At 40.5% G+C, this 13,846-nt stretch overlaps 1 long non-coding RNA gene across 8 annotated transcripts; it reads left to right on the top strand.

The window, feature by feature from the left end:
* The first annotated feature begins 7,664 nt into the window (after positions 1-7,664).
* Positions 7,665-11,361, top strand: LOC121867364. Of its 8 annotated transcripts, none has more exons than XR_006089133.1 (4): positions 7,665-7,703; positions 9,437-9,535; positions 9,739-9,851; positions 10,444-11,361. It is a non-coding gene; the product is annotated as an uncharacterized LOC121867364 (long non-coding RNA). The 8 variants fall into 8 exon arrangements; XR_006089129.1 differs by having other exon boundaries at positions 7,675-7,773; XR_006089134.1 differs by lacking the exon at positions 7,665-7,703 and adding an exon at positions 7,809-7,853.
* The last annotated feature ends 2,485 nt before the right edge of the window (positions 11,362-13,846 follow it).

Raw genomic sequence — 13,846 nt, 5'->3', positions numbered from 1 at the left:
AAACACAGGCCGAATGATCATGGCGGGGGTGTATCAACTTCACTTAAAACTGTAATGAGGGATCCTCCTCTCACACATTGCACTATTTGAACACAGACATAAGATTCTCTGATTACTGTACCTGTCGTGGGTATATGTCACGTGAGGCTACGAGGTGTATTAAATTCATACCGACGCATACACGATATTTCCTTTCAAGTATAGTTTCTAGATCACTGTCAACACCTCACATAGTTCTGATACATTTATCCTTTTTCCAGATCATTGTTCTCATGTATTTTCATATGATATCTGTTGGAATTATGTTCGCTACACGCTCACAGACGTAAATAGTAAGACCTTCAAACCCTGATCCACACTTAGTCTTACAGTACACTAGTCCGGCTCAACTGGACTTTAACATTCATCTTATGCCTACCCTGAGTGATCCTTAATGCTATGAATACATACACTTGATATGATATAACTATACCTGGGTACAATACAACACATGGTCTAGGAACCTTGAGTAGGTGAGTTGTCCTTTCTCAATGTTTCCCGTTTTCTGAGGCTCTACAAGCGCGGTGCATTTGAATGTTATGTAGCGTAATATGAATTAAATGGGATTTTTAGGGATGACAATGATGTGCGCAGTACACTGAGTGTGGTGATTTCTTACCTGCGCTACTCCCTCTCTCCACACTAACAGAGGGAGTAGCACTCGTGGTGTTACTAGCACCTTCCTCACACTCGTCACTTAAGGTGCTGAACCTGTTGTTTAGGTCTACAGCTGAGTGCCTTTTTAGAGTGCATTTTGTAGCACTAGCAGCAACTACCTTCCATGAATCCACTTCAACTTCACCGTCCTTCACGACACTGGCAAAGGTTTTCTTCTCCTCTAAAACTAGCTTCAAGGCTAAGCTTTCGCCCTTGAGACTCTGGACCTCCTTCTCAACCTTCTCCAGTCGGTCTTGCAAGGCAAGACAAAGCTGGAAAACGTGAGAGGTGGTCGAGTGCTCGTCAGCAGCTGCCATGTCACTATATCACTCACTAACACTGACAGGAACACAAGAACACAGGTCCGCACTCAGAGTACACTGTGGGTTACATTAACCGCGTAAAGTGAGGGTTGACTGTACACAAAGTCTTAACACTGGTTCTCCCAACATAAGCGGAATTTGTAGACAAGGACCCTCTATGGGTATAGGTTGAGATCTTGGAGATAAGAAGTTTAACATGTTCTTTAAGGAGATTAATGGCTTTATTGAATAGACAACTGACACTAACTAAATTACAAACATCAAAATGATCTAATTTCAGTAGTACTCAAAAATTCATAGCTATCCCCAAGGTCAATATCATAGGATGCCATTCGTACTGGCAGACTCGATACTGAATTACTCAACAAGTGTTACGAACAATAAAGACAGTTTCCTAGAACACCAACTTGGCTTTCATATTTGTAACTTTAGACTTGGAGAGTTGACAATTTACCTTAATCTTGCTTATAATATTCTCCTGAAGATGTTCACTAATCCACATACTGTACTGACTTATTGTACAGTTGTGAGGAATTGTTCTGCTTCTTGTTTTAAAGAACTTTAAATCTTGGTTGTGGTGGGAGATGTTTGTGTGGGATGGCCTCTTGATGCCACCATAATATTTCTTTCTTACATCTGTCCAATCACACCTTTATGTCTGAAATAAAGTGTTTCACCCTTCCTTCCACCCTCAACTTTGATTAATGAAAAACACAAACTCACACCACCAGACTAAACTCACACTGCTAGACTAAACTCACACTGCTAGACTAAACTCACACTGCTAGACTAAGCTCACACTGCTAGACTATACTCACACTGCTAGACTAAACTCACACTGCTAGACTAATCTCACACTGCTAGACTAAACTCACACTGCTAGACTATACTCACACTGCTACAGTAGACTAAATTCACATTGCTAGATTTCTTTGCCAGCTCCCCAAAGAACAACTACACATACTGTCCTGCAGTTTGGTGGCAGCGAACCTAAGGTAAGAAGTAAACCCTAGTATTAAGTAACCAATTAAAGGGCAGTATAACTGTATACACTTGGCCATGATGTGTCCCAAACATAAATATCTTACAGAATGAGATATAAGTATTTAAACTATTGCTGAATATTTTATTACAACCCCAATATTGTAGAACATGTGTACAACAGGACATGATAGTGAGAGGTACTTAAACACCCTTCTCATGAGTCTCGGGCAAACAGGACATGAGAGTGAGAGGTACTCAAACACCCTACTCATATGTTTCTCGAGCCAACAGGACATGATAGTGAGAGGTACTCAAACACCCTTCTCATGAGTCTCAGGCCAACAGGACATGATAGTGAGAGATACTCAAACACCCTTCTAATCTGTGTCTCAGGTCAACAGGACATGATAGTGTGAGGTACTCAAACACCCTACTCATGTGTGTCTCGGGCCAACAGGACATGATGGTGAGAGGTACTCAAACACCCTTCTCATGTGTGTCTCGGGCCAACAGGACATGATAGTGAGAGGTACTCAAACACCCTTCCTATGTGTGTCTTAGGCCAACTGGACATAATAGTGGGAGGTACTCAAACACCTTTCTTATTTGTGTCTCAGGTCAACAGGACATGATAGTGAGAGGTACTCAAACACCCTTCTCATGTGTGTCTCGGACCAACCAGACATGATAGTGTGAGGTACTCAAACATCTTACTCATTTGTGTCTCAGGCCAACAGGACATAATAGTGAGAGGTACTCAAACACCCTTCTCATGTGTGTTTCAGGCCAACAGGACATAATAGTGAGAGGTACTCAAACACCCTTCTCAGGCCAGGACAGGATCATCAATAGTGAGAGGTACTCAAACACCCTTCTAATGTGTCTTGGCCAACAGGACATGATAGTGTGAGGGTACTCAAACACCCTACTCATGTGTGTCTCAGGCCATCAGGACATGATAGTGAGGGGTACTCAAACACCCTTCTTATGTGTGTCTCAGGCCAACAGGACATGATAGTGAGAGGTACTCAAACACCCTTCTAATGTGTGTCTCAGGCCAAGAGGACATGATAGTGAGAGGTACTCAAACACCCTACTCATGTGTGTCTCAGGCCAACAGGACATGATAGTGAGAGGCACCCTACTCATGTGTGTCTCATGATAGTGAGAGGTACTCAAACACCCTACTCATGTGTGTCTCAAGCCAAGAGGACATGATAGTGAGAGGTACTCAAACACCCTACTCATGTGTGTCTCAGGCCAACAGGACATGATAGTGAGAGGTACTCAAACACCCTACTCATGTGTGTCTCAGACCAACAGGATATGATAGTGAGAGGTACTCAAACACCCTACTCATGTGTGTCTCAGGCCAACAGGACATGAACCCAGGACGAAATCATTCAAGAAGGACTTAATCAATAATAATATGCATAGGACCCAAATTCGCCGCAAACAGAGAGAAGCTCGGGAAGCAGCCATCCCCCTGGAGTCCCCGCCCACCTGGTACGATGTCCTCCGTAAACTTCCTGCATCTATGGGAAAGGGTCGCGGAAAGGGGACGTGATTGCTGCCCGAATCATCATTGGGTATGACTTTGCTTGGGAGATTGGTATCCCCGCATCCCCTGAGCAACGCTCTTGTGCATTATGCAGAAGACCCGACAGCAGCACCCTTATCCACTACCTCCTAAGATGTCCCCACACACAATGCTTCCGTGACGCCTGCTGGACCACCACTCCACGACCCCCTGACGGAGACACGATGATCCTCCCCATACTGGCCAGATATTTTGTAAATAACATTGATTGTGTGTTAAAAGGATATCCTTCCTTCCTTAGGCTTTAGCAAGCCCCTTTATAATATTTATACTGTATATACTTGTCACACTTATCAGATGCTTCTGGTGTCATTGTACAGGGGTACCTAGTGACAGCACTATGTAGTGATGGGTTGTCAGACCACAGCTTACATCTCAGAAACAGTCCAGACCTGACCCGACATTAGGGGGGTCAAGTGTAAGGGTAACCCTCGCGGCTGCCCAAGGGTTACAAATCAACCAGGCTCCCCTCCACATGTCACACGGCCCCAACAAATATGTAAGACACACAGTGAGCTAAGGAGCCACCTGCCGGTCCTTCCCCAATTTACACAAAGGACCTACAGTACATCTCAGACAAGGCCCAGACCTATCCTCACATTAACCAGGTAAAATGTAACCCTCGAGCCCAAGTCAAGGGGCCACAAATCAACCAGAGCCTCTCATGTCACACGGCCCCACCAACGATGTTAACAGGCAAGCATTCATCTGAAGATTTCTCCAGAATATACAACAACTTATAGTCTCAGAAAAAGTCCAGACCTGACCCTACATTAGCGAGGGCAAATGTAAGGAGACCCTTCGCCGCCTCCCCCGATCAGCTCAACCTGACGGCTGGTCTTCCAATATATAGGACGTCCTAGTCCTCCCTCACGAGAGTGTGTCATGTAACCAAGAAGGGCCAGCTACTACGTCCCCAGTCCCACTCGACAGAAGCCCGCCACTAAGTGTAATGAAGTCTCAGCCGGGTCCGTCGACAGAGTGCTGTCAACTCAAAGTGTAACAGTAAGTGCTGGCTGTGTAGACGGTAGGAGTGCGGTGATCCCGAACCTCCCAGCAATCGATTTAGTGAAGTGCCCATTCTAAGTGTGAGGTTAGGTTATATGAGAATACCATAGTCTACCATAAATTGTGTACGAACCCCTCCCATTAATCCCCCCTATTGAACTAGTGAAATAAAGCTGTAACACGCATTGGTGTTTTATATACTACACTTGTACTGTGCCTGTGTTAATAGACAGTGTTAACATCACACCCTCGAGACACGCTACCATTTCCTCTCGCTATAATACTGTAGTGGACGTCTCCCCTACAACTGCGTAGCCGCATGCCACCTGCTACGTCTTCCCTAGCAACCAAACGAGCGGCCCAGGGGGTTGCGTCACCAGATGCCACAGTATCCTAGCAACGGAGTCAAAAGACCGGGGTTTCCCACGGGTGACTCACGGGTGACTCACGGCTGCTGTGTATATAAGCTCTGTCTCTCCATTGAGATTCATTCTGGCCTCTCTTCTTGAACACGCAACACCTCCTCCTCCGCTGCTGCCTGGCGGTCCTCTCTCCCGCTGGTGAGCATGGCGACCCACCAGCTGTCCTTCTCTGAGCGTCCTCACCAACCAGCTCTCTCATTCTGCTCTCGGTTCCTGAACACGCAACGCCTCCTCCCAGCAAGCTCCTCGCTGTCCCGTTCTCATTCAACCTGGAGGCCAGCAACAGGCAACATCTTCTCTAACGAAGCTCCTGCACATCTACCTCCTTCAACACGCTACTCACCGAACATGTCTACTGAGCAGCTTCTCACCACACAGCATCTCCAGCACCAGACTGTCTACCATATAACTTATATCATATAAGAAAACCACCACCTTAGAGTCTCCATCCATCCTGAGTGCTAGACAACATAATATCACAAAACCCTACAAATGGTGACCCCCGGAGATTCGCACTCACACAGGATGGAGGAGAAACTGATCACGCTCCCAGTCTTCAAGCAGCATGGAAGACTGGCTTATCCACACAGAAGCAGCTCTGCTATTCTAAGCAGACACCAGCTCCTCTCCCTGCCCCAGGCACCACATTCTATCGACCCCAGCACACCCGTCCTGTCTCAGACGCCGACCCCGGCCCAGCAGTAACCCCTGCCGCCCCTGACGCGGCCTCTGTTCCTGAGTGCGGACCCACACACCCTTCTTTTCTCCCTCAGGTACTCCGTGCTAATGTCCTGCACCCTGCTGCTGTTGTGGACCCAGCTGCTGTCACGAGCCCTTATCCGCTTCTGCTGACGCAGCCCCTGCTCCTGACCCAGGCCCACACACACCCCAGCAGGCGCATCTGACGACTCAGTACCTGCCGTGAGGGAAGCACAACATTCATCGCCTCCACACACCCTTTTTCTCCCTCAGGTACTTCCTGCTAATGTCCTGCACCCTGCTGCTGTTGTGGACCCAGCTGCTGTCATGAGCCCTCATCCGCTTCTGCTGACGCGGCCCCTGCTCCTGACCCAGGCCCACACACCCCAGCAGGCGCATCTGACGACTCTGTACCTGTCATGAGGGAAGCACAACATTCATCGCCTCCACACACCCCTTTTCTCCCTCTCTTCTCCCACAGATAGTGTGTATATAGACAGTTGTATCCAGCGACCGGCTCATCCACGCCATCGCCGTTGTCTCACATGAGGCATGCACCGCCCGTTCTGCCTCACATGTGCTAAGCAACTCTACAGACAACAAGTCTCCTACACCGCCTGGAGGGAAGGGGGAGTATTGTAGTGGATGTCTCCCCTACAACTGCGTAGCCGCATACCACCTGCTACGTCTTCCCTAGCAACCAAACGAGCGGCCCAAGGGGGGGGCGTCATCAGATGCCACAGTATCCTAGCAACGGAGTCAAAAGAACAGGGTTTCCCACGGATGACTCACGGGTGACTCACGGCTGCTGTGTATATAAGCTCTGTCTCTCCATTGAGATTCATTCTGGCCTCTCTTCTTGAACACGCAACACCTCCTCCTCCGTCGCTGCCTGGCGGTCCTCGCTCCCGCCGGCGAGCATGGCGACGCACCAGCTGTCCTTCTCTGAGCGTCCTCACCAACCAGCTCTCTCATTCTGCTCTCGGTTCCTGAACATGCAACATCTCCTCCAAGCAAGCTCCTCGCTGTCCCGTTCTCATTCAGCCTGGAGGCCAGCAACAGGCAACATCTTCTCTAACGAAGCTCCTGCACATCTACCTCCTTCAACACGCTACTCACCGAACGTGTCTACTGAGCAGCTCCTCACCACATGCCATCTCCAGCACCAGACTGTCTACCATGTAACTTATATTATATAAGAAAACCACCACCTTAGAGTTTCCATCCATCCTGAGTGCTAGACAACATAATATCACGAAACCTTACAATACTCAACTACTATAAACTCCTAGCTTACCTCTTCAGGTGAGATTTTGTCTCATTATAACTAGGATCCCGCTTCCTCTATCAAGGAATAAACATTTGAAATTGAAATTGATATATTAATAATATAATTTGTTGTTGATAATTATTAACTTTTTATATAATCTGTAATTATTGCTTAATAATTATTGAATAATTATGTAGTTTGAGACTAATATTTACCGTTAATAATATTATTATGAATAATGAATACTTAAAATAGCGAGTTTGTTATGGTGTTGTAAGCTTCCAGTATAAATAGTGTTAAATATTAATAAAATATTAATAAATAAACTTAAAATAGTTAAACACAAAATGTTATTGCTTAAATTTATTTTAGTGAAATTGTAAATGAGTTCAAGCCATTCGGTTCTCAAGCCACTGACTTAAGTTTAGTTTATTATTATTAATATATATATATATATATATATATATATATATATATATATATATATATATATATATATATATATATATATATATATATATATATATCTATTAGCGGGAATTTAATCAATAATAAAACATTATAATTCAAGTATAATTTATTTATGTTATGTAATATTTGCAAATTAAATACTTTTACTATTGTATTAATAATGAAAAATTGTAGTTACTGAAAGTTAAGATAGAGAATTGGACAAGGTGTAGCAGGTCACAACAATCAACGTGCGTCTTGTTTATTTTTGTTAATTTTGTTAGTAAATGTTAATTTGTGGGCCTTCCTCCCTCCCTCGTGGTAAGTTAACATTATGTACATGTGTATGTATGTATGGCCGTGTGTATGTATGGCCGTGTTAACTAGAAACAGTACAGTAAGTAAGTAAAGTGGTTGTGTGTACCGACAGGTAACACTCGTCTTGTACAGTGTCTTAGTGGTTTTGTCGGTCACACTGGTTGAACTCCAACTTAGGCCCATCGCCAAATCGATCTTCGTCCACTACCAAATTCGCCCCACAGTTTGACGAGCTGACCTCGGTGATGTACAGGTTTCGTGTATGTTTGTGGTGCAGGTGTGTAGGTATATGATGCAGGTATATAGTGTGTTTATGGTGCAGGTATATAGTGTGTTTATTGTGCAGGTGTGTGGTGTATGTGTATAGTGTATGTTTGTGGTGCAGGTGTATAGTTTAGGTATATGGTGCAGGTATATAGTGTGTTTATGGTGCAGGTGTGTTGTGTATGTGTATAGTGTGTTTGTGGTGCAGGTGTATAGTTTAGGTATATGGTGCAGGTATATAGTGTGTTTATGGTGCAGGTGTGTAGTGTAGGTATAAATTAACGGAGACGGTGAAGGTAAGTGGACCAATAACTGGTGCTGCTTAATAATGTAAACTACTGGAGGAAATTGTCAATGGAACAATGTTAAGGAAATAGTTTGAGGTATTTTATTACTTTCGTGTTGAGTATTTGTTACTTTTAGGTTTTATAAGTTTTGTTACTTGTGGAGTTTACGTCACTTACGTTTGGGAATTGTTACTTTTCTGTAGTTTATTACTTTTAGGATAATTTTATGATAATTTTGTCAAGTTACTTTTGTTATATTTTAGTGGACACTGTTTGTGGTAATGTTAGTAAAATGGATGTTTTTTAAATAAACGCTACATAACATTTGTGGTTATGAAGGACAGACCTAACCAAACAAACCTACCTAACCTAACTTCCCCGGTATATTAAACAGAAAAAACTTACTATACGGTGATATTTGAGACATTTTCTGTACGTGAGATGATACAACAGCATCGGCACTATGCAGCCCTGGCTGGTTAGTCCTATATATTAACCAAAGTGGGATTTTGGTTCATTTTTTTGGGGGGGGGGGAAAGATTTTTTTATTTAATTGATGTAAAAAAATTTGGTTATAAGAATGTTGAACATTTTATTTATGGTTAAATTACAGTTTGTTGTAAAAAAATTAGCTTTTGAGACATTTTGGGAACTTTACTGTAAAATTTCAGTTTACTTTTTGACAAGAAATTTACATTTTTGTCACTGTATTTGGTGGGATCCTAACCTAACCAAATCAGGTGTCCGATGGTGAGGTTTTAATTCTCGGGGAAAATATAAATTTGGTGGGATTCAAACCTAACCTAACCAAATCATGTTTTCGATGGTATTTTAATTCTCTGGGAAAGGAAAAATCACAAGACACTTCACAATATTGGCATTTATAGATAATTATACCCTTATGGCAGTGGGATATAACTTGTGTATTTACCAGGTGTTGTCCATTAGTGACTAGTAAGTGGTATTAGGAAAGTTGTTGACCAGAGATAACTTGTGGTGAAGTCAAGTTTTGTCTTATCATGGGAGTTAGAAATACAATACCACAGTATTTACATTATTGGCTTTTATACAATTGTTTTTGTCTTTATACATTTTATTCTTTATTTTGTTTACAGGTGATGGCTCCAATTGGTTGTTACTGTAGTGTTAAGACAACTATCATATTGCTGCCCTGCTAATCATGGTCAATGAAGTTCCTCGTGTCATTCATCGAGGTAAGATTTTCTAAAGTGTTTCTTTATTTTTTTTAATAAGTTTTATGAAAATTTCTTAATTTAACCATAATATTGTATTTAAATGTTTGAAGATTTAATGAGTTCCTGTATAATATAATACTGTACAGTACTGTATACATATTATATAATATTATTGCCTAGAGTATTTAATTTATTAGTTGTTAAAATGTTATTCATTCCAGGACTGTGACGTGAAGATGTAAGATGTGGGCCACAATGACCACAAGACGAAGGTTTGTTTTGGTTAACGGGTCTCTTGCTGCACCACATTGGAAACTTTCTGCTATAACATAAGGTACAGTACAGTGTATATCTTTGTGGTTTTAGTTTTTATTAAGGATCTGGGATCACCGTTTAAAAATTCAAGTAATTGTGTTAATGACCTTTGAAATAATTAGATATTTTAAGTAGATTACGCTGTGCCCGCAAGTTTTAAAAGGCCTTTATGGATGGTCTTAAATATGTTGACCATCTTTACTGTATGAAGTTAGTTTTCACGTTGTCAAAATATTTGTCAAATATGCCTGACCAATACCTTTGTCTTCAGCACTTGGGGTAAAAAAATAGTTTAAATATCCTACAAAGGTACTTTACCTGATTTTAAATCTGGGTTCTCAAATTAGTTATTGTGCTTATGACTTTTTGAAACAATTAGATATTTAAAGTAGATTACTTAGGTTTTGCCCGTATTTTTTAAAAGGCCTTCATATACATTTTAGAAATATAGACTATTGGGGTGTTGACTGCATTGAAAAGCCACGAAACTTTACAAACAAATGGGGTATTTTATTTGGGTTAAGTTATACTTAAATATAGTTTTTTGTCAGCAATCTTGCCATAAATTAATGCTGTACTGTATAATAAGTAAATTATTACTGTACTTTCAGGAACATTCCACAACAATATTGATCATAGTTCAAGTTAGTGATCAAATATTACAGGTTATACCTACTAATTCTGCCGTGAGTATTGTCCAGTGAATTGTTCTTATAATGGACTTGCGTAAGTGGTTTATTCCACATTGATAAAGGTTCATATAGGTGGATAGTGGAGTGTTGACCCACGTTAGCCTCCAATATGGGGGGGGGGGGGTTAAGGTTGTCACCAGGGAAGGTCGCTAAAGGTTCTTAAATATCTTCAGTGATCCCTCAATTAACGAACACAATTGGTTCCACAGAGTCGTTCGTTAACTGAATCTATATACTGTAGTGTTATATATTAATAAAATATTAATAAATAAAATGTTATTCTTTAAATTTATTTTAGTAAAATTGTAAATGCTGTCAAGCTATACGGTTCTCAAACCACTGACTTAAGTTTAGTTTAATGTTAATATATATCTATTAGCGGGAATTTAATCATTAATAAAACATTATAATTAAAGGATAATTTATTTGTATTGTGTAATATTTATTAATAAAATACTTTTATTATAGTATTAATAATGAAAACTTGTAATAACTGAAAGATAAGAGAAAGAGCCAGACAAGGTGTAGAGGTCGACAACAACCAACTTGGCTGGCTTGTTTATTTTTGTTAATTATGTTAGTAAATGTAAATTTGTGGGCTTTCCTCCCTTCCTCTTGGTAAAGGTAATAAATGTTTTATTTATGTCGTTGTTATAAACATACATTTGAATGAGTGAGTTAAAGGTTGGTTATCCGAGATGGTCCGAGTTGGTATTTGATGGGCCGAGTTGGAGGCGCAGTGGTCACACTATAATAAACTGTTCTAGTACATCCTTTTTTACTCACACAGCCAAACTGTGTCTGTGTGGATGTCGGTCACACTATAATAACCCGTTATAGTACATCCTTCTTTACTCACACAGCCAAACTGTGTCTGTGTGGATGTCGGTCACACTATAATAACCCGTTATAGTACAGGTTGTACCTCTCTAGTCCGGCATTCTGTGGTCCGGAAACTCCCTTGGTCCAGAACGATTTTAGTTTGTGCAATAGGTAGATAGGCAGCTTTATTTTTTTTTTTTTTTATTTATTTATTTTTTTTTTTACTTATCTGAATTATTATTACAGGAGTATTAAATTTTTGCCCCCTAGGCCCCAATGTGGGTCAGTGACCTATGCCTGGGTGGGCTAATCCCCTTAAAAAAAAAACAAAAAAACAAAGCCGCGGGAAATTAAGGTTTGTTTACATCCGGCAGTTCGGCTGCTCTCTCTCTCTCTCTCTGCTTGTCTATACAGAGTACAACATTTCACCCTTCAATATATATGAGCAGTAAATAAGTGTTGCTTTCATATTCTTATGTAGAGTAATGACGATATGTTTTCACATGTGCGCACTTACATACGCGCAATCTCACTTTTTTTTTACCATTAATGGTTAGCTACTTATATTGTTCCGTTTATTAACATTAAATAACATTACAGGTACTTCAAACAACCATATTAATTTTTTTTACATTAATTTTACTACAGCTAAAATCAGGGTCTTATTTTCTTCAGTTTTATATATAGAACCAATCAGTCACTGGTTTCGTAAGCTTTAACATAAACAATGCCGGCAGCGGTCTCGTCTCCTCCAATATTCCACGTATTATTAATAAATTGAATTGTTAATTTTGCACACACACACATTAATTCAAAAAAAAAAAAATCAGAAACATTAATTAAAATATATATGAACAGTAAATAAGTGTTGCTTTCATATTCTTATGTAAAGTAATGACGATATGTTTTCACGTGTGCGCACTTACATACGCGATCTCTCTTTTTTCTTTACCATTATCGTTAGCTACTTCTATTGTTTCATTTATTAACATTAAATAACATTACTTAAAACAACCATATTAATTTTACTACAGCTACAACCAAGGTCTTATTTTCTTCAGTTTTATATGTAGAACCAGTCAGTCACTGGCTTTGTAATCAACGAAAACAATGCTGTGTCATTTCCTCATGTGTTTTAATATTCTACGTATTATTAATGAATTGTATTGCTCATTTTGCACACATAAACATTAATTCAATAAAAAAGACATTCAGTAATAAACAATAATGAATCTTTTGTACATAAGAGAAATGACGTTGTTTACACGATTATGCACGTCGTCTGCACGTAGGCGGGCCGTTCAATCCCGTCGAAATTCAAGTTTCTGCCTTCAAAATTTTTTTTTATTTATTTTTTTGTGTGTTCCAATAAAATACGTTAAGAATTAAAAACTAGCGAAATTTGAAAAGCTACTATACGACATTTAACCCTTCAATGTGTCTTCAAAGAGACCATGATGCAGAGAAAGTGGTGCTAGTGCTTCCAAGCATAAGCACAAGTCACTATCTATCCAGGAAAAGGGTGAATTTCCATGGTCCGGCAATTCCCATGGTCCGGCACCGGTCAGGTCCCGAGGTTGCCGGACTAGAGAGGTACAACCTGTACATCCTTCTTTACTCACACAGCCAAACTGTGTCTGTGTGGATGTCGGTCACACTATAATAACCTGTTATAGTACAGTGGTCCCTCTGTTAACGAGCACAATTTGTTCCAGAAGGTTGCTCGTTAACCGAAAAATTTGTTAACCGAAACTATTGTTTCAATGGGTTTTTGGGTAATTGGTTCCAGCTCACCAAAAATTACATACAAACTAAAAATAAATGCAGTAAAGTACACTTACTTTGAGGTGTGCATGTAGAAGGCTCCTGGTTGATGATGATTGGAATTAGAATGGGGGTGGAGGAGAAGGGAGAAGAGAAGGCATTGGGGGTGGAAGAGAAGTCACCCCATGGTGCCATTTCACTTATAAAATTTTATTTCACTTGGTGTAATTCAAGATTATTTTATTGAAATCCACATTGCACTGCATTATTTATTGTCAATATGTAAAATATATTTCAAAATGACCAATAATTTGACTGGAAACACAGAAAAATAGCGTATATGTTGAAGAGTCTCAAACAAGATGTTCCTTCCTCTGAACTGGTAAACAAACTGACACCAAGCTTGGTGTGTTGAGTGGCTGTTTGGCGTGCAAAAAACTAGCTTCCTATACTTCAATTATGTTCAATAATTGTTAAAATGACTAAAAAAATTAATATAAAACTTTTAAAATTATTGAATAGTACAACCTTCTTGATATTTATTAAAATGGTAAGGAATTTAAGCCCTAAAACCGATTTCTGTATTGGCGGATTAATACTACAGCTGGTGGGCAGCCAAATGCAGGCGAAAACATGTTGGGAAAAATTCGTAAGGAATTCGTTAACCGAAGTGAAGAATCTTATGGAAGGTAATTCGTTAACCGAGGGATCACTGTACATCCATTTCTTGGTGCTA

This window comes from Homarus americanus, unplaced genomic scaffold (genome assembly GCF_018991925.1).
Source record: "Homarus americanus isolate GMGI-L3 unplaced genomic scaffold, GMGI_Hamer_2.0 scaffold7971, whole genome shotgun sequence".
In the NCBI taxonomy this organism is placed as follows: Eukaryota; Metazoa; Arthropoda; class Malacostraca; order Decapoda; family Nephropidae; genus Homarus; species Homarus americanus.
This window is presented reverse-complemented; position numbering and strand designations above follow the sequence as displayed.